Below are 18,841 nucleotides of genomic sequence, written 5' to 3' on the forward strand. Positions count from 1 at the left end.
ATGGGAAACAGTTTAATAAGTGGGGAGGGAGCAGAGGAAGCGAAACAAAAGCACAGATGCGTCACACTCTTCCTCCCATCCCTCATCCCCTCCTTGTTTATTCTCTCTTCACTTTCACTTCTTCCCTCCATCTATGTGCCCCCATCTACTTATGTAGTTACCACCTCCGGACCAGCTCGGAGCCAGGTGAGGGCCTTGCCGCCTCTCAAGGTGACCTCACTCACATCCGCCAATGATATTGTTCTGAGAGTGGATGGCTTTCTTCCTCGATTCGACCAAAGCACCCCTACATCAGATACTTAAGAAAATATAGACTCACTCAAAAGGTAATTGGTGGCATGAAAAAAGAAAAAACCTCCATAATTAAATGTCTTGTCAATTAAATGTTCTTCAGATTCCAGGCTGTGCGGCATTCATGCATGAACTCTCTGTTGTCCTCCCTCTGATTGCATCCCTTCTTACTTTCCCTTCACCCTACTCCTCTCTCTCTCTCACTCTCTCTCTCTGTTCATTCTCCCTCTGATTGCGTCCCTTCATTTTTTCCTTCCACCGTATACTTCTCTCCCTCCTTTTCTCTCTCTCTTTTTATTCTCCCTCTGATTCTCTCTCTATCTCTCACACTTTTAAATCTCCTCCTCTATTTCTTCTCTCTTCTGTTCTAACTTCTGTGATCATCCACCCTCTGACTTGTTCTCTCTCTCTCTCTCTTTTCTCCCACTTCCTCCCTTTCTTCCCCCTCAGCTCTTCTCCTTCCCCTCCCAGCTCACAGGCGTCTCTTCTGCAGTGAACAGAGGTGAAACTCAATAAATGTCAGGGGCCCTGTGGGGGTGCATTTGTGGAGCAATCACACATTTAGCGCTCGCAATTATGTCAAAGCTCCGAAAATTAATGAAATGCCATTTCACATGGGACTCTAACGCTCAGCCATTTACATAATATTAATTTCACTCTGTGTGAGTTTTATTTTTCATTTTTCTCATGTATGTCTCTGTCAGTGTGTGTGTGTGTGTGTGTGTGTGTGTGTGTGTGTGTGTGCGGTTTTTAATGGACTGATCCATACTGCTCCGGTCATGTTCCAGAGCACATTACAGAAGCTGGTACTCTTGTAAAACTTCAAGCACAGAGAGAAGAGAGACGGAGGGAGAGAGGGAGAGAGAGACAGAGAGAGAGAAAGAGACAGAGAGAGATAGAGTAAGAAAGAGAGAGAGATAGAGAGAGAGGGAGAGGGAGTGAGAGAGACAGAGAAAGAGAGAGAGAAAGAAAGAAAGAAAGAGAGAGGCAGAGAGAGAGAGAGAGAAAAAAAAGAGAGGGAGAAAGAGGGACAGAGAGAGAGAGAGTCTCAGTGAGGCCTTTACGTCAGATGCTCATTTCTCAAGCTGCTCGTTTTTCAAACTCATTTCAAAGTCATTTTGTCAGGTTACTGACTGCATTCTGTGACTGGAGCGGTCTGGTTGCTGGGTACCAGAGTGCCTTCCTCAGCAGTATTTTAAGGACTGAGATGGATCTATCCATCTTTCTCTCTCTCTCTCTTTATCCTTATCTTCCTCTTTTTTTCTCACTGTGTTTTTCTGGGTGTTTTTGTTTTCTGTTTTGTTTTGTTTAGACTTATGCTTCAGTACCCTGGGCTTTGGTCAAGAGAAGATGAAGCAAAATGGCCACCTACCCTTTTGTGTGTGAGTACAATGGAGAGGATGGATGAATGGCACTGGAACCTCCAGGATTTCTCTTTTTTTCTTCCTTCCTTCTCTCTTTTGCTCTCTTTCACTCTTTTCTCTCTCTCCATTTTCTTCTAGCTCCTAGCCTCTCCAACCTCTATGTGTTTTTCAAACCCCTGTTTCCATTAAAGATGACCTTGAAGTGGCTTGCTGGAGAGTATGAGAGGATATAGGGTCAGAGATCGTGGATGAGCTCAACTTGAATGCATGAGACATGTGTGTGTGTGTATGTGTGTGTGTGTGTGTGTGTGTGTGTGTGTGTGTGTGTGTGTGTGTGTGTGTGTGTGTGTGTGTGTGTGTGTGTGTGCATCTAGCTTATCTTAGATTGTGGTCCTGGCCTCCTGCTGAGCCCAGGGATGATATGAACAGACTGGTGCTGGGTGTGTGACAGCCGGCACAGGGATGGACCCTCTAAAAGGCTTCTCCAAAATACAAGATTACAGCCACCAGCTCAACACCCTCTATCCCTGCCATTGTCTGCGGATGAGGTGAGGTTTCTGAGAAGTGGTGATTGGACCGCTGGCCCTGCTGTCGAGTGTGTGTGTGTGTGTGTGTGTGTGTGTGTGTGTGTGTGTGTGTGAGTGTGTGTGAGTGTGTGTGTTTGTGTGTGTGTGTGTGTGTGTGTGTGTGTGTGTGTGTGTGTGTGTGTGTGTGTGTGTGTGTGTGTGTGTGTGTGTGTGTGCGCGTGTGTGTGTGTGTTTGTGTGTGTGTGTGTGTGTGTGTGTGTGTGTGTGTGTGTATGTGTGTGTGCATGTGTGTGTATGTGTGTGGTATGGACATTGTAAAGGGTGTGTGAACTGAAGTGCTGAGTCATCACTACTACCAATAAAAGATTTTCCACAGAAAAAGAGAAGGTAGAAGGGAGACCGATATATTTCTCCTCCTTAGAAAGTACATTTTCCTCTTCTCTTTTTTCCTCACCTCTACCCTTTCAATCAATGCAGTCGTGATTCAACAGTGTTATTGCTCTAAAGGTTATTCTGGTGGTGGACTGTGGGTTTCATGGTTAGGCCTTCAATGACGATTTTTGTTTTGTGTGAGTGAAAACAATTACCATTACTGCATTATACACCAACTTTTTTAGATGTAAAGGACTGAGGAAACACATTGCTGTGGTTGACAGCACTAAGGTCATTGGTTCAATACCACTTACCATTAAGTTGCCTACTTATGCTGCACTGTATAAAGTGTTGGGGTGTAGTGAACTACATGTACTGTAGTTACACTAACGTTTAATTACATTTTGCAGTATACATTCAAACGTGCATAGTGATTCAGTGGTTAAATACGTTTTTAATTTTTTTGTGGTTAACTACTGAAACTCCAAACAATTTTGGGCCATAAAAGGAAAGGGGTGACTTTTTTATTTTAATTTCATCATTGCTTCTCTACTGTCATCAAACCCCTTTAAACAGCCCCACACCCTTTTTCTCTCATCCTGACCGCTGTGAAGGTACTGCATTAGTCAGGCAGACACCATCACAACCTTGACCTTTGTGCAAGGCATGTGCAAATTTGAGTATTGATGTTTATTAACAAATGCTATTTTCAACATCAGCTGGCCAACTGAGTAATCCTGCTTGTTGGAATACCCCCACCTTGAAGGCAGATGTCTTGACTGATGGGCACCGTATACAAAACCATAGCTGACGATCCCTGCACCATCTCATAACTAGTGGCGTATTCCGTCTTGATAGTAAAACTAACTGATAGCTTTTGCTCATTTTGAAAATGTCGCCAGAGGGCAATACGGATCTGTATTGACCAGTGTGGAAGGCAATACGTGGCTGGCATGACTACGCATTATCCAAACACTTGTACTGCCATATAATAAATGTATCGTATTATATTATATCATATTATTTTATCCTATCACATGTACATATATCAATTTGATCATTTTATTACAACATTGTTTTGAGCTACTTTTTGTGAATATCAATAGTTAACCAAACTAGATTTCTCCCTAGGGTAGGTTTGCTAGTTAAACCTCTTCCAGTGTGAAGTCAGTGGAAGCTTGCAGAGCTGTGCTCAAAGTATCTTCCCCAACACTGATGATAGGAGAGGGGAGGAGAAAAAAAGGAAAGGGAGAAAAGAGGAAAAGAGAGTAGAAAAGAAGAGAGCTGGTCTTTCAACGCACACGCACACACACACACACACAAACACACACACACACACACACACACACACACAATCACACACACACACTCACACACACACACACAAACACACACACACACACACACACACGCACACAATCACACACACACACACACACACTCACAATGACACACTCACACACGCACATACAGGAACCTCGGGATATAACTGGTAAGTAAGCCCATCACTGCCATTTTGTCCTCATCATATTCATTCATATTGCACCACTCATACAATGACTCTCAGGCTTGGGAAAGAAGATGTTACATTAGATTCCTGACATTGAGTCTGCCCTGGACATGGTGTTGGTACTGTTTTCATTAAGCAAGCCTGCTCAAATGGTCAAACATGTGAATCTGCTAGTTTGAAGACATAGCCTGCAGTATCCCCAGTTAGCAGATAGGTAGTTATTTCATGTGCACATGTTTACACACACACACTCTCACACATACCTTCTCTACATGAGACAATGAGTGCTGTTCCAGCCAGGGCTTTGAACCAGATTTTTTTCCCAATTGGTTCGTTCCGAACAGAAACAGTATGTTAACGTTTTCGGTTTTCATTTCAACCCTAAAATTGACGTTCCTGAACCGGTTAGAACAAAAAAATAAAGTTCCTGAACCGGTTAATAGCGTTCCATGTCAGCTGCGGGACATACAAATAAGTAGGCTGATCATTAGGACTTTAAAATAATCTTATATGTCTCTATCCTGTCATTAAACATTAAAAAAGCACTATAGACTACATTTTGTAAGCGGCATAACTGTAATTCTGACATTTTGTAAGTATTATACATGAGTTAAGACAAGGAAAATGTATGCTATGTTGTTTATTTGGCAAACAAAACATAACAGCATATTAAACTCATTAACACATGCCCAAAACCTTATCAGGGCCCAGAGGGAAATGAAAAAAAGGATTCTGCCTATACTGCAACAGAATTGACAATATGAATGAAAGATTGAAAGAATGAATGAATTTGAAAGAAAAAGACTAGCCTATAGTACAGCAACACTTGGCTATATACACAGGATAAATAGATTCTGCTTGCACAGCACGGAAATTGGCAATAGTCCTAAATGCAAAAAAAGATTATGCCTGTAGGTACAGTAAGAAACCTGTCAATACTCAGATCATAACATCATAGGTGTTAACCTACAATTACTAGTGCAAAGTGAAAAATGAAAGGGAAATGAAAAAAAGGTTCTGCCTGTACAGCAACAAAAGGGACAAGATTCATGAATGAAAGAAAAGGACTAGCCGATACAGCAACACTTGGCTATTTTCACAAAAATATTCTGCCTAGACAGCAACGGAAATTGGCAATATTCATAAATGCAAAAAAAGATTAGGCCTGTATGCTACAGCAAAGAAAACTGTCAATAGGCTACTCATATGATAATATCATAGGCGTTACCATCATTAGTATGAACAAAGTGAAAGCTGTATTGTATTTTTTACGATACAAAGGTCTGAAGTATGTTTGCACATTACAAGCCAAACTGCCTATTCAATCGAATGAAAAGAATATCCTCTAGGACCTTCTCATTCAATGATGACCTGAGCGGAGAAAAAATAAACTTAAGACAGGAAAATGCGCGCTCCACACTAACCTGCGTGACCGGGAGTGCTATGACACTCATTGCGAGTTTCTGCAAATCTGGATTCGTCAAAGCCATGGAGGCCCAGTAACGGAGGACGTTTTTGTTGCGCTTTAAACGCGCTTCTCTCGAATAAGCGTCCAGCAATGAGGCAATGGACACCTTGCCCTTTGGCACGACAGTGTTTTTCTCTTTTTCTTTGGCCATTAGAAGCTGCTCTATTTCATCTGCCTCATCTTCGGACGAGGAGGATGTTGCGAGCTCTGCTCCGGTCTCTGAGCTAATAGATACGTTTTGGATGACTTCCCAAGTGCGGCACAGATGTACTTTCGCCATCTCCGCTCTATTTTCTGTCAGAAATAATCGATACCTCGGATCAACAAACAATGCTGCCACGAAGGCATCATTTCAAACAGTGTATGCTGGCGTACTTTCATGCACTGAACCAATCGTTTGGCAAAGGTACCGTCAATTTTGTCGGTATCCAACACACACTTCAGCCACAAACCATAAAAGTCACCTGCAGTAAGCTGTTCTGATTGGATGCATTTAGTGGTGATTTTTGCTGGTTTCAGCACACCGACTAGGTTCGAAATTGACTGCCATTCCGATTCACTTAAGTGCAGCTCATTAACTGTTGGGGACATATCATCGCAAAATGTTCTTAGCTCGCAAAGACGGTCAAGCATGTCATGTGTGGAATGCCAGCGTGTCGGACAATCAACTATGGCCCTCTTGTGGCCCATTCTTTTCAGAACAGTCACGACATTTGTTGTCCGCAACTTCTTGGCAACGCGTCTTGCTTAAGTGATAACGTTAGAGACTGCTTTGTCTTTCAACGCATCTTCCACTGCTAATTGTAGTGTATGAGCTGAACACCGCACACTTCGCAACACATGTCCCTGAACAACAGAGTCAATTTCAACAACAGGCTCCTGGCTTTCGTCACAATCTTCGGTCTCTGCTTCGCTCTCTTCCTCATCATCGCCCATCCCATTCTCTTGCATGTCAGATAACATCTTTACTGCTTTTTGCATGTTAGCGCCATTATCCGCTGTAATTGAGTATACCTGCTTCAAACGGACCTTGTACTCGGCCAGTACCTCCCGTACAATGGAGGATATGTAGGCGCCTGTGTGTCTTTCTGTTAATTCCCTAACAGCCAGAGTTCTCAATACAATGCGATCTCCACTAGCATATTGAACATTTATGCCCAGGACAGAGCGGTCTCTACATGTAGCGCTGTCAATTTTCAGCATGAGAAGCCTACCGATCAGTTCATCCATGAGCTTTGCCCTTTCGCTTTGGGCTACATATGACACCTTTTCACGAATGTAAGCCGAATTAATTGTGAAACCATTTCCAATGGCTTGTTGTAGGGGATCAATTATCTTTCTAAACCCAGAGTCCTCCATTAAAGAAAAAGGTCTGCCATTAACTGTTACAAGCTCCAAGCAAGCATCAACAAGAACCTCAGGAGTGATAGGCACTGAAACTAATTTGGGCTTCTTAACAACAACGGCATCCAAAGTCATTTGCCCTGTACTGGTTCTCTTCTGGCCAACATTACTGGATGAGTTGTTGTAGATATCAGGATGCCTTCTTTGAATGTGCCTCTGTAAATTCCCTCCATGATTTCCCGTAATTTCAACTCCACATCCCTCAATGTTACATTTCGATTTGTTCGTCACGGGGTCAAATGAATAATAATTCTCGCAATGTCTTCCCATCTGAACAAAAAAAGTTAAAACGACAAATATGAGAACTACCGTATTAGCCTACGTTTTAAATAAAGACTTAACAAACTAGGGTAGGTTATGCTGGGCAATAGCCAGGTACTCTACTGCCGATGCTAACTGTCCAACTTAGCTTTAATTTCATTAACTTGACCCTGCAGATTTTTACAACAATGCATTGGAAATTGTAGCCTATCTTAAAAGACAGAATTCCTATTTAAAAACAAACATGTGTGAGATACTTGGTACAATATTTAGCCTACCTCTTCTAAAGATTGACTAAGTGACTGGTGGCCACCACAGCTTGTGCATAGATTTGATCTGAGCTGGTGGCGCGCGGCAAAGTTCTCTATCTAAGTGAATCACCAATCATATTGCATTTAGGAATCATGTGAAAGAACGAAAAAATAATGTTATTAACCAGTTACCATTATTTTAGGTAAACGATTCTGATCCGGAACATAATTTTTTTTAAAGTTTCTGGTTTCGTTTCTGTTCCTAGCAAAACATCAAAAGTTTCTGGTTTTCGTTTTCGTTCCGTGAACCGGTTCAAAGCCTTGGTTCCAGCACATCAAGTGAACTGAGCAACATTACTCTGCCATGAGAACAGCATCAAGTTATACTGCAGGACAAAAAGTAAAGGGTTGCTATGCAACAGAGACGACTTGTCTCCATGACAGTCTGAAGTAGCAGCTACCGCTTGCTGTTTAATCTTGAGAGACTCAACACCCTGATCAAACTCTGGGCCTAATTTTGTTGACGTGCAATGAGCAAAGTCCGTCGCACACAAACTTAAGCTTTCGTGTGGCGTGGGGGAGCATTACGCTGACCCACCCATGTTTGAGCTAAGTATCCTGCTCATGGTATTAGACTAGCAAAAAAAATGTAGCAAAGTTATTAAATTAGATTTAGTTGATGCGCGGCGGATTTTGCTCACTGCTCATTTCTTTGCTCGTTGCCAGTTGCCCATCTATGAAGTCAGGGCACTCTGAAGACTGCTGTAAACATGACAGTCTAACCATATGCAACACTGTAGAGTCAAACACTCATAAGTGGTAAAAACCCTTGAATTATTTGTATTTATTTTGCTTGTGTTTCTTGAATGTCCTTACACATGTATGCATACAGAAGGTGTATTTTGATAAGGCTTATCTCTTACATTGCTAAGCTTCCCTCTATAGACGCAAATCGTGATGTGTTTATTTTTTCCGCCTGATGTGGTCCAGCTGGTGTTCTCAGCTCGATTCGTGACCCCTGGCAGTTTGAGCGTGGTGGGGGTAGAGAGTGATTTTTCTATACAGCTTTGAAAGGCATGGCCAGAAGATAAATTGGGTAACCTTCTTCTGTCATTAGTGCCGGCCCCCACCCCCAACCAACCCTCCTGCTGACTGGGAAGATGGCAAGAGGGGAAAACAAGTGAGAAGGTTGAGCTGGAGTCAGCGGTAATTAGACTGAGAGGGACTCCACTGTACACTGACTCACAGAGGCCTCGCGGCCACACACACACACACACACACACACACACACACACACACACACACACACACACACACACACACACACACACACACACGCACACACACACACACACACATACACACACGCAGACATACAGACATACCTGTTCCATATTACAAGTCAAGTTTCATTTGGAATAGTCCAACAAATTTGTTTTTGTTGCCCCTGTCGAGCGTGCGGATCTGACAGGCTGTTCATTAACAATGTTTTATTTGTCCTTGGACAAACTTAGAATATGATTAATGTTTTTTATTTGTCTGTAATGGATTACATTCATGGTTTCCGATTAGTGAGCATCCTCTCTTTTCCTCTCGCTATCTCACTTTTGGACAAAAAAAAATTGCGGCTTCACTATCCCTCTCCCCCTGCACTCACCCCTCCCCTCCCCTCCCCTCCAGTGTGTATCTTATTTTCAAAGACTAAGGATGATTAAAAAGTCACGATATTTCCTGCAGAAGAAAGAGGGAGAGGAGCCCGACAGGGAGAATTAGCCCTGAAGACGCGGTTCACCGTAATTGTCCCGCAGACGGCAAGTCGAGATGATACGATGTGGCGGCCTACACCAAATCTGACAAACGACTGGGTGTGCAAAGCGTTTTACACAGGTGGATTAGGGTATGTGTTTTACTCGTTAATCAACGCCTTTTTTAATGAGCTGGAAGCCTTTGTCAGCAGAACTTTATTCATTTGCGCCTGTGTCTTGACAACCATTTTGGCTGCGCTTAGAGACATCCAGAAAAGCATGCATATTTAATTAGTTTCCTCTTTTTGGGGGAGGATGTAGTGTATTGTTTGGAAATCTTGGAAGTAATTTTAGCTCCAAAAGAGAGCCATAACTTAGCACTCTGTTCTAGGAGAACTGCTCAGTATTGCACACACACACCCAAGAGACCATCATACTCGACACTGCTGTCCTCACCTCAAGAGAAGTGACATTGTACTGGACGTGTGGGGGGAGGAGGGGGCGGGGGGGGGTGGGGAGAAAACGGAAGGCAGTAGCAGGATTCTTTTTTTTGTGTGCAGTTAACTCTGAATGAAGTTTGCAAACCTGCTTTTTCACAATATTAAATTCACAACTCTTGACCACTTGGTTATAAACTAATTTACCCAGCCATCGGCTGTCATTTGTTCATATATGTACACAGAAGTATTGCAGGCTTCCTCTTCATGGAGGACCTATGAATATACAGTGGAAACAGTCTGAAGTTGGAATAATGACACCACAAAAACTAGAGAATCTCTCCTCTGTATCCATCCATGTAGGTGAGGGCTTATGGATGTCTTCATGTTGTCGCATGGTTTCCCCCTCTGTTTTTCCTTCTGTCAGGAAACCACGGCCCATAATCCCAATCTGCTGTGGTGATTTCGAGGTCCTTGATTGGCTCATCAAGCCTCAGCATGATTCAGCATTACCCAGCAAGGTATGGAACATCTCACGGGACGTCCACATGCTTAGCAGCACCCCTCACAAATGGGCAAAGAGGACTGGAAATAGGCTTGGTATTCACACCTACTACAGTTTAGCCCCCTGCTCCATACAGTTGACCTAATTGTTACTGTTGGGTCAATCCATTCCAACACAACTACAAGCTCCCATGACATGCTGATGTTACTGTACAGTGTCTGCCGTACATGCCATATATAAATTAAGTAACATAAATCAACTTGACATTTGGTTGAGACAAATTGAACTGAATTTTTACATGGAAATCCATGATGTGATCTGAGGCTTGAGGTGAGGTCAGCTGATGTGAAGGATCCTATTATGACACACACATAAGGACTCCAGGGTGGTGTTTCAGAAGGCAAACATGTACAACAACAACAACAACAACAACAACAAAAACATCATATCCATATACGTTTCTATAGTTAGTGACACTAAAAAGGACCCTGGTTCAAACACATGCACCTCACCCTCTGTGTAGCCTCTTTTGCTGAAATCATCTGTAGACTCATTTAAACCAATAACAGCCAATATACCGATGTCTAAACACAATTGCCTTGTGTATTTCTTCCTTTTCCTTGCATAGAAGTATTTCAGTTTCTTCCATTGTTCCCCATCCTTTTCTTTCATCTTCTCTCTCTCTCTCTTTCTCTCTCTCGCTCCTTCTGTTTGCCACTGCTTTCTTTTTTGTTTTATTTTAGTTTAACTTGACAAAAAGTCACTAAGAACAACTTCTTATTAACCCTGGCGGTCGGGCAGAAGGTCTGGCAAATAAAAGTCCTGGGCCCTATTCGGCATAGCTCGCTAAGCGGTTTAGCAAGCTAATTTCCAGGCTAAAATAAAATACGCCTCTCTTTTTGTCTAGTTTTTGTGCAGTAGTGAATAATGCAAAAAGTGTCTCAACTGCACTCAGTCTTCTACACCATAGCATACCATTTTTGTAGAAAATGATTAAGGTGGATGCATGATAAGAAGAGAGAAATACACACAATTTATTTTCATTGCTTCAATATATTGAATTTCTTATTAATACATTTACATATAGTCATTTAGCAGACACATTTATTCAAAGCAATGTAAAACTACGATTAGTACGCTGGTGAGGGGAATTAAACTAGCAATCTTTTGATTACAAACCTTGAGCTCTACCCACTGCACCAAAGTCACATATTCCAATGACTGTACATACAAAAGATATCACCCCGTAGACAGTTTCTTGTATTGCTCTTGCAGCGGCGGAGGTGTTGGATTATGCCATGTATATGGTCTTGTATTCTTTATTACGCGTTCATGGTCATCTCCTGCCTTCGCGGAGAAAAAATGTGTCTTTTTCTTTGAGTTTAGACTATTGTACCGTGATCAACGGTTTTGGTGATCAACCTTTCCTGCCTTTTGAAGTAGGACGTGCACGCGCAATTTACCTGATATGTTTAGCCTGGTTGACATTAACCACATGATTTGGATGCGGATCAGCCGTTGACGAGCCGATATATCCTGCGCTCATTTAGCGCGATAAACTTAACATGCTAAAATGACAATTGATCAACTTAGCCTCAGTTCTACGTCAAACAGACCCCTGGTCTGAGCCAGAATAGGCAAGCTCAAGCCGCCGGCCTGCTCATACTGTTTACCTCAATCTAATTTAAACCCTCGAGCTTCACCATTCAATCCATTTCAGTGATATACTCGCTGTCTCTCCGTGTCACTGACTCCGATTTAAATAACATAAAACAATGCCAGAAAAAAAAACATTCTCGGCACACACCGAACAGACACACACACACACACACACACACACACACACACACACACACACACACACACACACATACACACACACACACACACTCACACACACACACACACACATACACACACAGACACACACAGACACACACATACACATACACACATACACACATACACATAAACATACACAAACACACAGACATAAACATCCAGATTGACACATGCAGATTAGATAGGGGCTCCAATGTCTCTTCAGCTGTCATGCAGCCCACACTGTCTTTGACGAGTGTCAGGGGTGAACACATCCTTCTTACACAGACTGCATCTCCATCTTTTTTAGTTGAATATCCAGACACCTCTGACAGACAACTGCAGACACATAGTTTGTGCATGAATCTGTGTGTCTGTGTTCATGTGTGTGTTTTTGCATGTGTGTGCGCGTGATAGAATGTCCATATGTGTGTGTGTGTATATGTCCATATGTGTGTGTGTGTGTGTTTGTGTGGGTGTGTAATGCTGTAGTTTGGGGGAGAATCGTCATATGGCAAAACCTGTTCTCCCATTCCCCAATTCCTATTCCACAGGTGCGCAATTTCTCACCTGGCGAAGCGTGGCAACACGCACATACATCTGTGAACAAGAGAGGGAGAGAGAGAGCGAGAGTGAGAGCGAGGTTAAAACAATCGACAGCTCGTGACTAATTCTCAGCTGGCTGCTCAGAGCGAATTTGTCAGAAAGCTTCCATCCAGAAGATACAGAGCTCTAATTGAACACCACACACACACACACACACACACACACACACACACACACACACACACACACACACACACACACACACACACACAGACACACACACACACACACACACACACACACACACACACATAGACAGGCAAGAGGGAAAGGATTCTATTTAAAACAAATTAGTCGATGTGATAGGTTCAAATTAACCCGGGCTGTTTTCACCATATCACTACACCCCCCTCCACCCCATGCACACATACATACAAACACACACACACACACACACACACACACACACACACACACACACACACACACACACACACACACTCACACATATTCCAGTCCGCATGATGACACCTTAACTTTCAAATGCCTTATTTTCTGAGGTGTGAGAGGGTTGCATCATTCTTTTTCATACAGTGTAAGACCACACTCCATAATGGTGAAATCAAATATATATATATCCACATTTCCCTTAAAGGTGTAGCTGGTGGTTATTGCAATGAAAAATGTAAATAATGACATATATCTGAATATAAGAAGTACAGTTGACAGTTGTTTCTGCATGTCCTGTGCTTGTTTGTGCTTTGGTTGGCATGTTTGTATGCATTTGTTGACAATTTAGGGGGTCTAACCATAAAATACAAAAAATGGGCTGAAATTGAGAAGTAGAATTGGGGAACACGTTTCTCATGACTTCAGTCATATCATCATTAAAAATCCAGAAGCCCTGATTTTTCGACAACCAAAACTACTTTTAAAGGCTCAGAATGCATGTTTGTACTCTAAGGCAGGATTGGGTTGCTGTTTGCCAGCTGCCACAGAAAGACCTCTAATCACCTATCGCAGCTCTGAATGAGAAATTGATGTCTCAATATCTCTTCCCCGTGAGCTGTAGTTGAGACTTTCTTTTCTGTGGCATGTCTACAAGGGAGAGAGAAAAAAAGCCTGCAGTTACCAAGGAAACCCCATGGTTTCAAGGGCAGTTCTGTTATGCATATGGCCACAAATGAATGTATCCTGGTGCAAAGCCAACAGGAGGCGATCAATAATGGAGAACATTGCTCCTTGTCTCGCCGTGCATATGTCTCCCTCTCTCTCTCCCTCTCTTCTTCTCTCTCCTCCCAGAGCACCTCTTCCCTTCATGTTCTATTCTGTATCATCTGGTCCACTCGCCATCCCCCTCTCTCTCCCTCTCTCTCCCTCTCTCTCTCTCTCTTTCCTCCATCTCCTCCTTCTTTTCTTCTCTTTTCACAACTTGAACCATTTTTAGAAAGCATTCTCCTTTCTGTCTCCCACAGCACCTTCTTGTGTAAATAATGCATTTCCCCAGTCAGAAAAGCCAATCATAAGTGTAACATCTGGAGGGGATGTGACTGGGGGGGGGGGGCTGGGTAGGTGTAGGGCAAAGAGAGAGAGAGAGACATTGCTAATTCAGGGGGTCTGATCAAAAACGCTCCTCCTCTCCTCTCCTGTCCTCTCCTTTCCTCTCCTCTCCTCTCCTCTCCTGTCCTCTCCTTTCCTCTCCTCTCCTCTCCTCTCCTCCCCCCTCCTCCTCTCATATCATCTCCTTCCCTCCTCTCCTTTCCTATCCGCTGTCCTCTTCTCCTCTCCTCTCCCCAAATGCTTCAGAGAGAGGAGAATCAAAGGAATCAAAGGCGTACTGCTGGGTAGCTGGGTTGGACAAGGTGAGCTTGCCCACCGCTGCCTGAACCCTGTGCAACCGACTCCATGAGTTCACCACACACACAGGCCAGGCAGCCACCTCTCCCCTCCACCACTGCCTGACCCTTCTATGCCTGTCTCCATGAGTTCTCCACACACACAGGCCAGGCAGCCCCCTCTCCCCTCCACCACTGCTGTCAGAGACATGCGGCGCCCCATCAGAGTAGCTCAGAGAAGCTCTGAGGCAGTGGTGCTGTCGCTTCTGGCATGCATCTCCTCCTTTTTCACATTACACCCACCCCCCCCACCCCTTTTCCCTTCTCTCTGATGCTATCTGGTACTATGGTGTCACCGAGGCGAACATCGCTGTAGAGGCTGGGGCGTAGGACAGGGTGGGGTTGGGAGGAGGTGTCAGGGTGTCACAGGTGACATATCTCTCCCTGTCGCGATATCGTGATCACAGCGTGTAACATGTGGCTTCCTGGGGTGCGTGAAGTGGAAGCAATTCGCCTCCTCTTACCTTCACATGCCACTTCTCCGCTTAGCTCGCTCAAGACGGAGCACATCCTGTCAGGGGGAGTCTTTAGGACTTTTCACAGTGTGGGGCATGACAGATAAAATACGAACCTTCTGTAAAGAAGCAAAGGCTTCAATATAATTTGAATAAATCAAATAATACTCCGTGGAGGAATCTCTGGAATGTTCTGGAATAATTCTTTCTAAGCTGTCTGTTGGTTGTTAGCCGAGCAGAGGGAGATATTGGCAGGTGGCGCCATGGTTTAAAAAGCTTGAGCGATTATTCTGGCACCCCGCATGCTTGCGCCTAATGAGGAAACAGAGCATGGAGCACAGAAAGTCATTAAAACCAAATTACATTAAATGTTTTTAGCGATAGCATCTGAGAAGTTCTCTAAGTCATGTGTCAGGAGGTGGTCCCTGCATCTAGGCTCAGAATCTCATACAGTTTAGTCGCTAATTTAGTCCTCTGCCAATTGGTCAAATGTCAAAATGACATCTTTATATGTTATGCACCCTGAAAAGATAACCCTAACCTTGTGCATTTTGAATGGCAATGTTGTTTTCGTTTCTCAGTGCAATAATATAAAATAACTAATGTCTGCCTGAGAAAAGATTTCTGTTTTTCTGTTTGTATTTCTGCTACTTTCCATTTAAGAGCCAGTTTATTTTCTCAAAAATGACATCACATATATTTCCAATTCCTCCAATAACAGCATTATGCTTTGGACAATAGACCAATTGTGCTGTATGAAATTAAACAGACTTGCTCTCATGAGACTCAGTTTGCTAAGATTGCATCATTGTACGACAAATTTGCATTGTACGTGTGAAGCAGTACTTGAAGCAGTACTTGTTCTCAGAAGGCGGTGTTTTGTACTGTTATACGTACAGTAGAGGAGCTGCTCTGGGGCTGGGGCTGGATGAGAGAACTCCTGTGCTGTGGCAGGTATGCAGGGTCTGCCAGAGCCACACGAACAGCAGGAGGGAGAATTGAAGTGCCACAGGGCATGAAATAGTGTTACAGACGCCTTACTCAGGGAACTATGCTTCCATTTAATTAGCAGTGTGTGTGTGTGTGTGTGTGTGTGTGTGTGTGTGTGTGAGAGAGAAAAAGAGAGAGAGAGTGTGTGTGTGCTTTCTCTAACAGGTGTGAGTCCTGTGGATAGACCAGTCCCTCTCTCGTCCACTCTTGGAGAAACCAGCAGCGCTCATGCATGTCCTAATAGGCATAGAAGAGCTTAATGGTGTTATGAGCCATTCACCTGTACCAAAGCACACCTCCGGTGACGTGCCCCCGGAGTGTCCTCACACCCCCACCCGAATCGATGGAGGTCAGGGTGCAGCCGTGCATTAGAGTTTGTAGATGTGCGGTTTGGGCTTTTGCCATATTAAACTCAGGCCTTTAATTGATCCGGTTGTAGACTAGCTACTTGTATGCCGGTTCCAGCACGTCAACATGCATCAGTCAGTGTGACGGAGCAGTGAGAGGGAGAACATGTATTAATGGCTGCTCCGCTGTGACCTTGTGGCACGAAGCACTCTCTGTCTTTCTCTCTGTACCTGTCTCTCACAGACCAGCATTTCTTTCATTCTTCTGTTCTTTCTACTGCCCTTTCCGCGACACTCTCTTTTTCATTGCTGCACTTTTTTCTGTTCTATCTGTTCTCCCACTCTGCCTTGCTGGTCTCCTTTCTGTATTGCACTCAATCTCCTCCATTTCTTTCTCTTCGTCTTCTCTTCTCCTTTATCCCTGCCTCTGTTTCTCTTTACCTTGCCTCAATTCAGTCTCTTCCCAGACTGACTTTTTCTTCTTTCTGTCTTTCTTTCTGTATCAGCCTTCTCTTTTACTCCTGTGTCTATTTTCCTGCCCCCCCTCCCCTCTTCCTATTTGTCTCCTGGGAAGGGTATAGGGGCCGGCGGACAGTCTTGAAATGTGCCCATTTAAATCTATAATCCCCCTTGGTATGCATTAAATCTGGGATTTGCATACAGGCTTCATAGGGCGTTGTGTGTCTTTTCTCCCCAGAATGTCCTCTATCCCTCTGTCATATTCTCCCCTCTCCCCGGGGCGCTGTGTGTGTGTGTGTGTGTATGTGTGTGTGTGTCTGTGTGCATGTGCGTGTGCGTGTGCGTGTGCGTGTGCGTGTGCGTGTGCGTGAGTAATAAAATCGCTTCAAGACATAACTCTTAGTCAATGTGTCTGTTTTAACAACACCACATCTGACACAAATGGAGATTGTCTTGTTAAGATTGAATGGTTTGGTATTATCTTGTTAAGATCTAATGGTTTGGTATTATCTTGTGGAGATCTAATTGTTTTGGTATTATCATGTGAAGATCTAATGATTTGGTATTATCTTGTGAAGATCTAATGGTTTGGTATTATCTGGTCAGTCCCATTTGTATTTTGTGCGCTTTGAGTTTCTTGTTCTGAAACAGTTTTTCCCGATCAAATTACCTGCCATTTTATTGAGTTGCAGAATTGCACGAACAAAGAGGCTTGTAGATATTTGAGTATTAAGTTTTAATGTTCAGAAGATATCTATAAAATCAATTTTCCTTGACCCTTGATCATTTTATTTGGCAATTTTGATTGATGTACATAAAACCCATTCAAATCAGTCCAAACTAGCTTTACAAATGCAAATAGCTTCAAAGAATCTTGTGGATGTTTGAGATCCAAGTCCAAATGGTTAGAGATATCTAGGGACTCTTATTATGTTGATTTTTTTAGATTTATAAAAAAGTTTCACTTTATCATTTTATCCTGCAATATGTGACAATTGATAGCCAAAACCACTCCAAACAGTCTGAACTAAAAACGAATGGTGAGACAATTTTCAGTGGTGATTGAGCTGTTTGTAGGCAGGTGCCGTTTTTATGAATCAGCCTTGAAAAGCCAGACGAAGGATGGAGTATCTCTAGACTACTCGCTCTCTCACTGCCAGTTTGACATAGAAACGAGAGAAATGCAGAACGAGAAGCTTTTTGGTTGCCAAAACTGTACCCAGTTTGATATAGAAATAAGAGAAAGGGAGAACAAGAAGCTGTTTGGTTGCCAAAGCTCTGATATTTTGGACTGGTTATCTTTTTCAAACTCTATATTTATACCTCTGTCCTTCTTGGGTGTCTATTTCCAGACCTCCTTGTGAACCTGCTCTCTGGCTAGCCATTGGCAGTTATTGATGGCTTTGCCAGGCCTGACACATCTACATCTGAGGCCTTATTCTCATTTGCCTCCTGGAGGGAGGGAGCTGATAGTCAAACACTAGACAGTATGACTTCTCCACTGATAAGACTGGATTGATGAGACTAATTATTTGATACATTGATTAGATTGATTCGAATGGAGGTTTCTGACAGTCGCTATGTCTGATCCAGTGTCAAAAAGCCACAAACTCAAATCAATGCGTCTCTTCAAAGTTCAAAAAGTCTCAGAAAGTACTACACAAAAATAACTAACTATTAACGTAGCATTAGGGAGTTTTAGTCTGAAATTAGTGATCTAACTTCTTAAAAGAAGGCAAACACCACCAACATTCCAGGTGGCACTGAAAAAAAACATGTAGGCTAACTTGTAACACTGCCATGTGCTTTGGCGGACTGACTGACGGTAGATATTTCCAACTTCAGCTACCGGAAGAACCTGCAGCACAAAATTAGTTTTTGCTCACTTTTGATTCAGAGGGCTTCTCTAAATGATGAATCTTTCAGGACACATGCCAAACCCTCTCCACTTTATTATTTCTTGGGTGCCACCTCCCCCAAGAGAACCCAGACAAACTTAAACACTGACCTTAGATTGTCTTCAGTTCTTTATAAATAAAGAGTGTGAGAGGGGCAAGCAACCTCAATCAAATGCTGGTCCCAGATCTGTAAAAGCGGCCATTCATTCACAGCGTGTAACCTGAATCTCTCTCTGCCACTCTCCCGCTGTGTGGAAAGGTAGGTAGGCCGTACGACACACACACACACACACAC

Source organism: Sprattus sprattus (genome assembly GCF_963457725.1).
Source record: "Sprattus sprattus genome assembly, chromosome: 14".
Classification (NCBI taxonomy): Eukaryota; Metazoa; Chordata; class Actinopteri; order Clupeiformes; family Clupeidae; genus Sprattus; species Sprattus sprattus.